We start from the raw sequence: 9,094 nt of genomic DNA on the forward strand, positions 1-9,094 counted from the left end.
TCAAAAAAAAAAAAAAAAGAGAAAAAGACAGGGTCTCACTTTGTCGCCCAGGCACTGGTGTGCAGCGGTGCGATCGCAGCTTGCTGACACCTTGACCTCCTGGGCTCAAGCGATCCTCCCAGCTCAGCCTCCCAAAGTGCTAGGACCACAGGCACACACCACGCCCGGCCCTCAGTGGTTTTCATGGATGAGTGTATCCCCAGACCCTCCGAAGGGGCGGATACTGCCTTCTCTCTCTCCTTCTTCCACCAAGAGGGCCACACCTGGCCTTTCAACCTTGATCCAAGTGAGGTTGAAAAGCAAACAGGGCATTCATCTTCACCCTTTATAGCCACATAGCCACGTCTCCTGCCTACAAGCAGCTTCCACTACCCCTCGCACCCCAAGGCCCGGCCTCATCAGCCGCAGCATCTTCACCTGGCCTTTCACACTGAAGCAGAAGGAGTGACGGTTTACTTTCAGCTGCACGGTCTCCATCATACCCGTAGACCCAAAGGCCGAGCTTCCCCTCCGACCCTTCTCCTCAGCTCACTGCCCCACTAGCCATTCTGCATGTTCAAACAGTGCAGGCGCAACACGAAAGATATAACCAAAGGCTCAAGCTGGATTGTAGAGATGAAAACTACAACACAGGAGATGAAAAATACACTGGACGGGATTAACGGCAGGTCAGATGTTGCAGAATCTTTTATTGATGGGTTTGAAAACATAGGAAGAGAAACTGTCCAAAATGAAATGCAGAGCAAAAATTGGTTCTAATGAAAAGAGCATCAGTAGGTTGTGGGGAAGCTTCATGCAGCCTAATATACATGGAATTAAAAGTCCCCACATGTGAGGGGAAGAGGGAGGGACAGAACAATTATTTGATAAAATAATGGTCAAAAAATTTCACAACTTCATGAAAACTAAAAATTCATAGAACCAAGAAGTTCAACAAACTCCAGCAAAAAAAATAAAAATAACAGAATGACATCAAGGCACACCATAAGTAAAAACCATTGCTCAAGACCAATGAAAAGAGAAAATCCTAAAAGCAACCAAGACGCACCACAGAGAAACTAAGATAAAAACAGTAGCAGATTTCTCACTGGAAACAATGCAAACCAGAAATCAGAGGGGCAAAATTTTTAAAGTACTGAAAAAAAAAGGAGGTCCGGGCACGGTGGCTCACAACTGTAATCCCAGCACTTTGGGAGGCCAAGGCGGGCGGGTCATGAGGTCAGGAGATCAAGACCATCTGGCTAACACGGTGAAACCCCGTCTCTACTAAAATCACAAAAAATCAGCTGGGTGTGGTGGCAGGCACCTGTAGTCCCAGCTACTCAGGAGGCTGAGGCAGGAGAATGGCGTGAACCCAGGAGGCGGAGCTTGCAGTGAGCTGAGATCGCGCCACTGCCCTCCAGCCTGGGCAACAGAGCAAGACTCCATCTCAAAAAAAAGAAAAACAAAAACAAAAACAAAACAACAACAACAACAAAAAAGAAGGCAAAATAAAGATGTTTTCAGACATACAAAAGCTGAAAGAATTCATTACCCCCAGAGCCACATTACAAGAAATGCTAACGGATGCCCTTAAGGTAGAAGAAAAATCCCAGATGGAAATGTGGGTCCTCACAAAGGAATGAAGAGCACAGAAATACATGGGTGAGTATGTGAGATTTTCTCACATGTATATTTTAAACAAAAATAATAATGATGTATTGTGGATTTATAACATATAACAGTAAAATGCATGATATAATAACATAGAATGAAGGTTAGGAGGGGTGGAATAGATGTATGCTTTTTTAAGAGTAGATTGACAAGTTAAGGTACATGCCATAATCCCTAAAGCAACTCAAAATAAATCAAAGACCTAACTGTAAGAGCTTGAACTATAAAACGCTTAGAAGAAAACACAGGTGTAAATCTTTGTGACCCTGGATTTCTTAGCTATGATACCAAAATCATAAGCAACAAAGGAAAAAAAACAGATAAATTGGACTTCATCAAAATTTAAAACTTTTGTGGCACGAAGGATACCATCAAGAAAGTGAAAAGAGGCCAGGCACGGTGGCTCATGCCTGTAATACCATGACTCTGGGAGGCCAAGGTAGGAGCATCACCTGAGGTCAGGAGTTCAAGACCTGCCTGGCTAACATGGTGAAACCCCATCTCTACTAAAAGTACAAAAATTAGTCGGATGTAGTGGTGTGTGCCTGTGGTCCCAGCTACTTGGGAGGCTGAGGCAGGAGAATCACTTGAGCCTGGGAGGCAGAGGTTGCAGTGAGCCGAGATCATGCCACTGCACTCCAGCTAGGGTGACAGATCGAGACTCCATCTCAAAAAACAAAACAACGGTCGCCCACGCCTGTTAATCCCAACACTTTGGGAGGCCAAGGTGGGCGGATCACTTGAGGTCAAGAGTTCAAGACCAGCCTGGCCAGTATGGTGAAACCCCGTCTCTACTAAAAATACAGGTGGTGGTGCACACCTGTAATCCCAGCTACTCGGGAGGCTGAGGTGGGAGAATTGCTTGAGCCCGAGAGGTAGAGGTTGCAGTGAGCCAAGATGGCGCCAGTGCACTCCAGCCTGGGCAACCCAGTAAGACCCTGTTTCAAACACACACACACACACACACACACACACACACACACAGACAGCTGAAATGTCCAGAACAGACCCATCCATGGATATAGGAGGTAGATTAGTGGTTGAAGGGGCAGGGAGAGGGGGGAAGAGAGTGACTGCTAATGGGTATAGGGTATTTTGGGGAGAAACTAAAATGTTCTTGAATAACACAAGTTTGAACTGTGCAGGTCCATTCATACATGAATTTTTTTCAATAAATATAATCCTTGACTGGGCCCAGTGGCTCCCACCTGTAATCCCAGCACTTTGGAAGGCCAAGGTGGGCGGATCACCTGAGGTCAGGAGTTCGAGACCAGCCTGGCCAACATGGTGAAACCCCATCTCTACTAAAAATATAAAAATTAGCTGGGTGTGGTGGCAGGCACCTGTAATCCCAGCTACTCGGGGGGCTGAGGCAAGAGAATTGCTTGAATCTGGGAGGCGGAGGTTGCAGTGAGCTAAGATTGTGCCATTGCATTCCAGCCTGGGTGACAAGAGCAAAACTCCATCTCAAAAAAATATATATATATTGTCTCTCCATATCAGCAAGTTCCAAATCTGTAACCAAACTTGGGTTGAAAACACAGTATTCAGCTGGGCGTGGTGGCTCATGACTGTAATCCAGCACTTTGGAAGGCTGAGGCAGATGGATCACTTGAGCTCAGGAATTCAAGACCAGCCTGGGCACCATAGCAAACCCCATCTCCACCAAAAAAATACAAAAAGTAGCTAGGTATGGTGGTGCCTGTGGTTCCAGCCACTTGGGAAGCTGAGGTGGGAAAATTGCTTGAACCCAGGAGGTGGAGGTTGCAGTGAGCCAAGATTGCGCCACTGCACTCCAGCCTGGGCGACACAGTGATATCTCAAAAAGAAAAAAAAAAAAGAAAGAAAATAAAAGAAAGAAAAAGGAAAAAACAGTATTCATAGGATGCAAAACTATATATACAGAGGGCTGACTTTGTATCTGTGGGTTCTGCAGGGCCAACTGCCTGACTGCAGTATGCATGAATTTCGGTGTCCATGGACTTTGGTAACAGCAAGGGGCCCTGAAACCAGTCGTCTTCAGGTACCGAGGGACAACTGCATACGTAATGTGAGGTATATCCCAATAAAACTATTCTAAAAATATGAAACACTGAGGGATGTGTCTGATAAAATATGTGAAAGACGTATACATTGAAAACTACAGGCCAGGCACAGTGGCTCATGCCTGTGATCCCAACATTTTGGGAAGCCGAAGTGAGAGGATCATTTGAGCCCAGGATTTTGAGACTGGCCTGGGCAACACAGAGAGACTCCCATCTCTCTTTTTTTAAATTAAAAAAACTTGAAAAAGCAACTAAAAAATGCTACTAAAAGAAATGAAAAAACACCTAAATAAGAGATATAACACATGACCCAGCTGGTCCAATTTTAGGCACTTACCCAAAATAATTTAAAACATATATCCACACAAACACAAAGACAGATGTTCACAGCAGTACTGTTCACAATGGCCAAAAGGTAGAAACAATTCAAGTGTCCAGCTACAGGGGAACACATACACGAGATGGCACAGCCATAAACAGAACACTACTCAGCAATGAAAAGCAAGAAGCCATCGACAGTTGCGCCAATGAAGACGAGTCTCAAGGTCACTACCCTGAGTGACAGAAGCCAGAAGAGGAAGATGACATACAGCAGCATTCCGTCTATACCCAATTATAGAAAATGTAAACTAGAGCCACAGCACATGCCTGGTTGCCTAGGATGCAGAGGCGGGGAAGCCAGAAGGGATTGCCAAGGTTTCAGAAAATGTTGGGGTGTTATGGGCTGAGCTGTATCCCCTCAAAATCCCTGTGTGGAAGCCCTAAACCCTAGCACTTCAGAATGTGACTGTATTTAGAGACAGGGTCTTTAAAAAGGTAATTAAGTTGGCTGGACGCGGTGACTCACGCCTGTAATCCCAGCACTTTGGGAGGCCGAGGCAGGCGGATCGCTTGAGGTCAGGAGTTCGAGATCAGCTTGACAAACACGGTGAAACCCCGTCTCTACTAAAAGACAAAAATTAGCCAGGTGTGGTGGCAGGCGCCTGTAATCCTAGCTACTCGGGAAACTGTGGCAGGAGAATCGCTTGAACCCAGGAGGCACAGGTTGCAGTGAGCCAAGATCGCGCCACTGCACTCCAACCTGAGTGAGAAAGCAAGACTCCCTCTCAAAAACAAACAAAAAAAAGTAGTTAAGTTAAAATGAGGCCATATACAGGTACAGTGGCCACATGTGTAATAGCATTTTGGGAGGGTAAGGCAGGAGGATGGCTTGAACCCAGGAGTTTGAGGTTGCAGTGAGCTGCGATCACGCCACTGCACTTCAGCCTGGGAGGCAGAACAAGACTCTGTCTCCAATAAAAAGCCAACACAAAAAGACGCCATCCACTTGATCCAGTAGGACAGGCATAGGTAGAGATTAGGACATAGACATGCACAGAGGGACAATGGCTGCCATCTACAGCCCAAGGGAGAGGCCTCAGAAGAAACCAGCCCTGCCCGCACCTTGATCATTTCCAGCCTCCAGAACTGAGAGATAATAAGTGTGTGCTGTTTCAGCCACCCAGTCTGTTGCGGCAGTCTGTTTATTACGGCAGCCCTGGCGGACTAACAGGGAGTGGAGGACACACTCGCAATCGTGACTGCGGTACTGGCTGCACGGACTCATGCACGTGTCAAGAATGATCAGGCTGCCCATTTTAATAGCTACAGTTCATCTCAACAAAACTGCAAAACCACATCATCCTCTGCAGGGAAATGCCACTCTCATAAAAGGCGAAGACATACCCAGGAGCTGTCCACATTCTGGATTAAAGGGGACTCAGGTCTCTGCAGCTACAGCATGGGAGTGAACGCACAACCCAGGTGCCTGGTCTGCTAAAAGGAACAGCACTAGGCCTCGAGGCTGCCTGTGCCATCCGTTTCTGGGAGTGGTTCTGACAGTACAGTGTGGCACAGACCCTGCGTGCCTCTGCTAATCCCCAATAGGCCAGGAGACTTCCCAGGTTCCTACCCACTCCCCAGCCCCCCGGGAGCAAGAGTAGTGGATTTCTTTTACACCATGTATGCTTCTAAAGCCCAATACTGGACATGAGAGAAGCACAGCTTCAGGGCCAAAGCGCCTGGTGAACTCCCTCTCATTTCAGCCCCACCTCCCTTTCACCCCTCCCCTCCCCATTCACCACACCTGCCCCCTTATCATTGTTTACACATGGCCAGAGCAGACCAGGAACTCCTACAGCAGGGCACAGAGTCTGGCAAAGTGCTGGTGGCCCATGCATCATGCAGGTTAGCAGAGAACTGCAAGGTGTCATCTCGGGACACCTCTGGGTCCAGCCCATTTGCCCAACATCTTTACTCACTGGGTGCCAGGCCAAGTACAAGACTCAGCCAGCAGAACTGACCATGGGCCCTGGGGGAAGGTGCCAGCACTAAGAACAAGGACAGGGACAGGAAAGGAGGGTACAGCTCCAGCCTCGCAGCTAGCTGGGCAGGTGCAAAGAGCAGGCAGGCAGGGGGACAGCCACAGTAAGGCGAAGCAGAGGACTGTGCAGAAGCATGTGAAGGAAAGTGGGGAGCCCACAGAGGGTGTGAGTGGTGGGAGCTGAGACTAGTCGGACTGGGGCTCTCACTGTGAGTAAAGCGGAAGAGCTGGAGGGCGGGAGCTGAGGAAGGTTCAGCCATGAAGTGCCGCAGTGGCCGCTGGGTGCAGCAGACAGCTGGAGCGTGGCAGGGAACAGGCCACAACACAGAGGCCACTGGGGTGACCCCAGCAGGGAGGTGGTGCATTTTGCTCATGGACGCTTTCTGGACAGCACCACCCTCTCTAGGGGCCCTAAAAGCTTTGAGGCCTTGCCACAAAGGATACAGAATACATACCCTCCTTGGCACAAGCCAGGCCGCCAGATCCCCCGCCAATCACCAGGAGATCATAGTCCCGCTGACCTGCTGAGAGAAGGGATGAGAGGTGGGAAGGAATGTCTGGTTAAATGTGGTATAGGATCTATTTCATCAGGATTGGAGACTCCATCCTGTGACGGTCAGGGGTGACAAGGCACCACACATCATAGCAGAAAGAGTGACTCGATACACATAGTCTGTGCAAATCCAGAGACCAAGCCACATGGTGGTGAGGTTGGCCGTGGGTGTGTGTGATCATCTTTGCAAATCACACGCACACCATGCCAACCACTCTGAACTCAAACTTCACCCAGTGTTGAGTCAGAATTAAAATATTTTTTTATTCTATTTATTTTTGAGACAGGATCTCACTCTGGCTTGGGGGAGGGATGAAAAGCAAGAAGGAACACGGTCAGCACAGGGCTAGGACACAGACCCAGAAGGGCCCCCACGACAGGGGTACAGTGGCACAATCACAGCTCACTGCAGCCTCTACCTCCTGGGCTCAAGTGATCCTCTAGCCTCAGCCTCCAGAATAGCTAGGACTACAGGCACCGACCACCACGTCCAGCTGAATTTTTTTGTTTTGTAGAGATGCGGTCTGGCTATGTTGCCCAGGCTGGTCTCAAACACCTGGCCTCAAGCAATCCTCCCACCTTGGCCTCCCCAGGTGCTAGGATCACAAGCATGAGCCACCAAGGTGGACTAAAACATTCTCCTCAAGTCCACGTGCCTTTCAGTTGTGAAGGCTGCCCTCCATCACAAGTGAGCAAGAATAAAAGCACAAGCAGCCCCTGTCCCTCACAGCTGGCCAGTGCACACAGCCAAGGTCTCGATGTGCCCGGCTGCAGTCACCTAGGAGGGAAGCCACCCCGGGCACAGAGAGAGCTGCCTGGGCTCAGGTTTCATCCCTGGAATTCCACTTGGGCTGGTTGCGGTGTCGCCTCACCTCAGTCCTCCGTGGTGGCTGACTGCACATAGTGCCACTTTCAGCCTTTTTAGCCTGCAAAAGGTGTCATCTGTGTGCAAGCTACTGGCGAGGAAGGCAGGCAAGGGGCAGCCAAAAAAGGGAGGGATGGAGAAGAAGGGACCGGAGGGAGGAAGTGCAGAGGGGAAGTACACTGAACTGGACCTGAGGTCCGGTACACCCAGCACCAGGCACCAGCCCGCTCCCTGCTGAAGGAAGGAAGAAATAACAGAAAGTCATCAGTCTGCGGGGTGAGGGCAGGGTGGGGACTGATGACAAGACTCTGGGGTATAAAACAAGTAGTGCCCTCACCCCCTCTGCAGATACGAGCCTGCCCAGATAAGAAGCACCACCCTCCCAGAGCACCTGGAGCTGGTCGCTGCTTCAGACAAGGCCAAGAGTTTCCATGATCAGAGTGGGGTCTGTCATCCAAGGCTGGGCAACCTGCCCACCACCTGCATCAGAGCCTAGCGTCTGCCGTGAGAAGCCTGCACCTATCTTTGCAGCCACCTCCACCTTCCTAGGCAGGCAAGGCTGCAGAGAATATACCTGGAGTGCCATGTCTCTCTGCACCCTGGCTCTGCAGATGCCCCACAGACTGGGGTCTAGAACATGCACTCCTAAATGAAACAAGAGCTGGAGCCTACAGGAGACCTGGCTCACAGCTGAGAAAGCTTGGGAAGCTGCATCTAGGCACTCAGGCCATGGCCTGCAGCCAGCCTGCCCCACAGCCAAACCCATCCACCGTTTCACTTGGCAGCCAGCATCTGAGTGCATGTGAGATGTGTGCGCACCTGTGGGAACTGACAGAGCCACAACTCGGTTCCAGCAGCCAGTCCAAAGCACACTCAATTCCTAACTCAACTCAAAGGCTTGGAAAGGCCTAAACTGTTGTAAATTATTCTGATAGCTTTAATATAAGTCTAGAGAACCAAGAACTGCTGGTCAGGTAGAAGCTGCCACGAGGTCCCCCGGAGAGCATGAACCTGCTGATGGAGGAGAGTCTCTCTCCTCCTGCTGCCTGGTAGCCAGAGGCTTTGCCCACAACGTCCCTACCTTCCATGGCAGGTGCCTGTCCTTCTTGTTGCCATAGCGGGGTCCTCGTTATGTCACCCTGCCCTGCAGCCTCGCACTGTGTCCCCTGTCTGCTATTGGGCAGGGTGAGCAGCTGTCTGTATGGATGTGCTTATCTCGGGCGACTTGCTCTCCCCCTGTGCACACCCAGGAGCCCACTCGGGCTGATAAACACTGGCACAGGGGAGTCATTTGCAAGCATAGGAGATCTGCCTTTAAGCACCTGGAAGGGCTTGGGTAGCCTGCTGGGGAGGAAGGACCCCAAAGTACCTCAAAGGTGGGTAGGGCAGACGCTGCTCGGTGGGAGGAAGGGCTGGGTGGCAGGTGTTACCTGGGGACACACCACCTGTGCACTCCAGTGTCCTGGGGAGCCTCATAACCTTGCCTTTCACCCACTTTAGCCAGGCATACCGTCTCCACCTGCAGGGCTTGGCCCCAGCAAGTGTCTCCCTTGCCTCTGCCTTCTGACACATTGTCTATTAATTTTCTGCTCCACTGTGAACCCACTGCCCGGTAC

At 50.2% G+C, this 9,094-nt stretch overlaps 1 protein-coding gene across 2 annotated transcripts in view; it reads right to left on the reverse strand.

Moving 5' to 3' along the window:
• Positions 1 to 6,587, reverse strand: part of TXNRD2 (thioredoxin reductase 2) — a 64,055-nt gene extending 57,468 nt beyond the window's left edge. For both annotated transcript variants that reach the window (XR_001006678.1, XM_011986024.1), the window contains exon 1: positions 6,516 to 6,587. The gene's annotated coding sequence lies outside the window, so the exon portion shown is untranslated. The remainder of the gene's footprint in view (positions 1 to 6,515) is intronic.
• Between the last annotated feature and the right edge of the window lie 2,507 nt (positions 6,588 to 9,094).

The sequence above is a fragment of the Mandrillus leucophaeus genome, unplaced genomic scaffold, assembly GCF_000951045.1.
Source record: "Mandrillus leucophaeus isolate KB7577 unplaced genomic scaffold, Mleu.le_1.0 Scaffold291, whole genome shotgun sequence".
In the NCBI taxonomy this organism is placed as follows: domain Eukaryota; kingdom Metazoa; phylum Chordata; class Mammalia; order Primates; family Cercopithecidae; genus Mandrillus; species Mandrillus leucophaeus.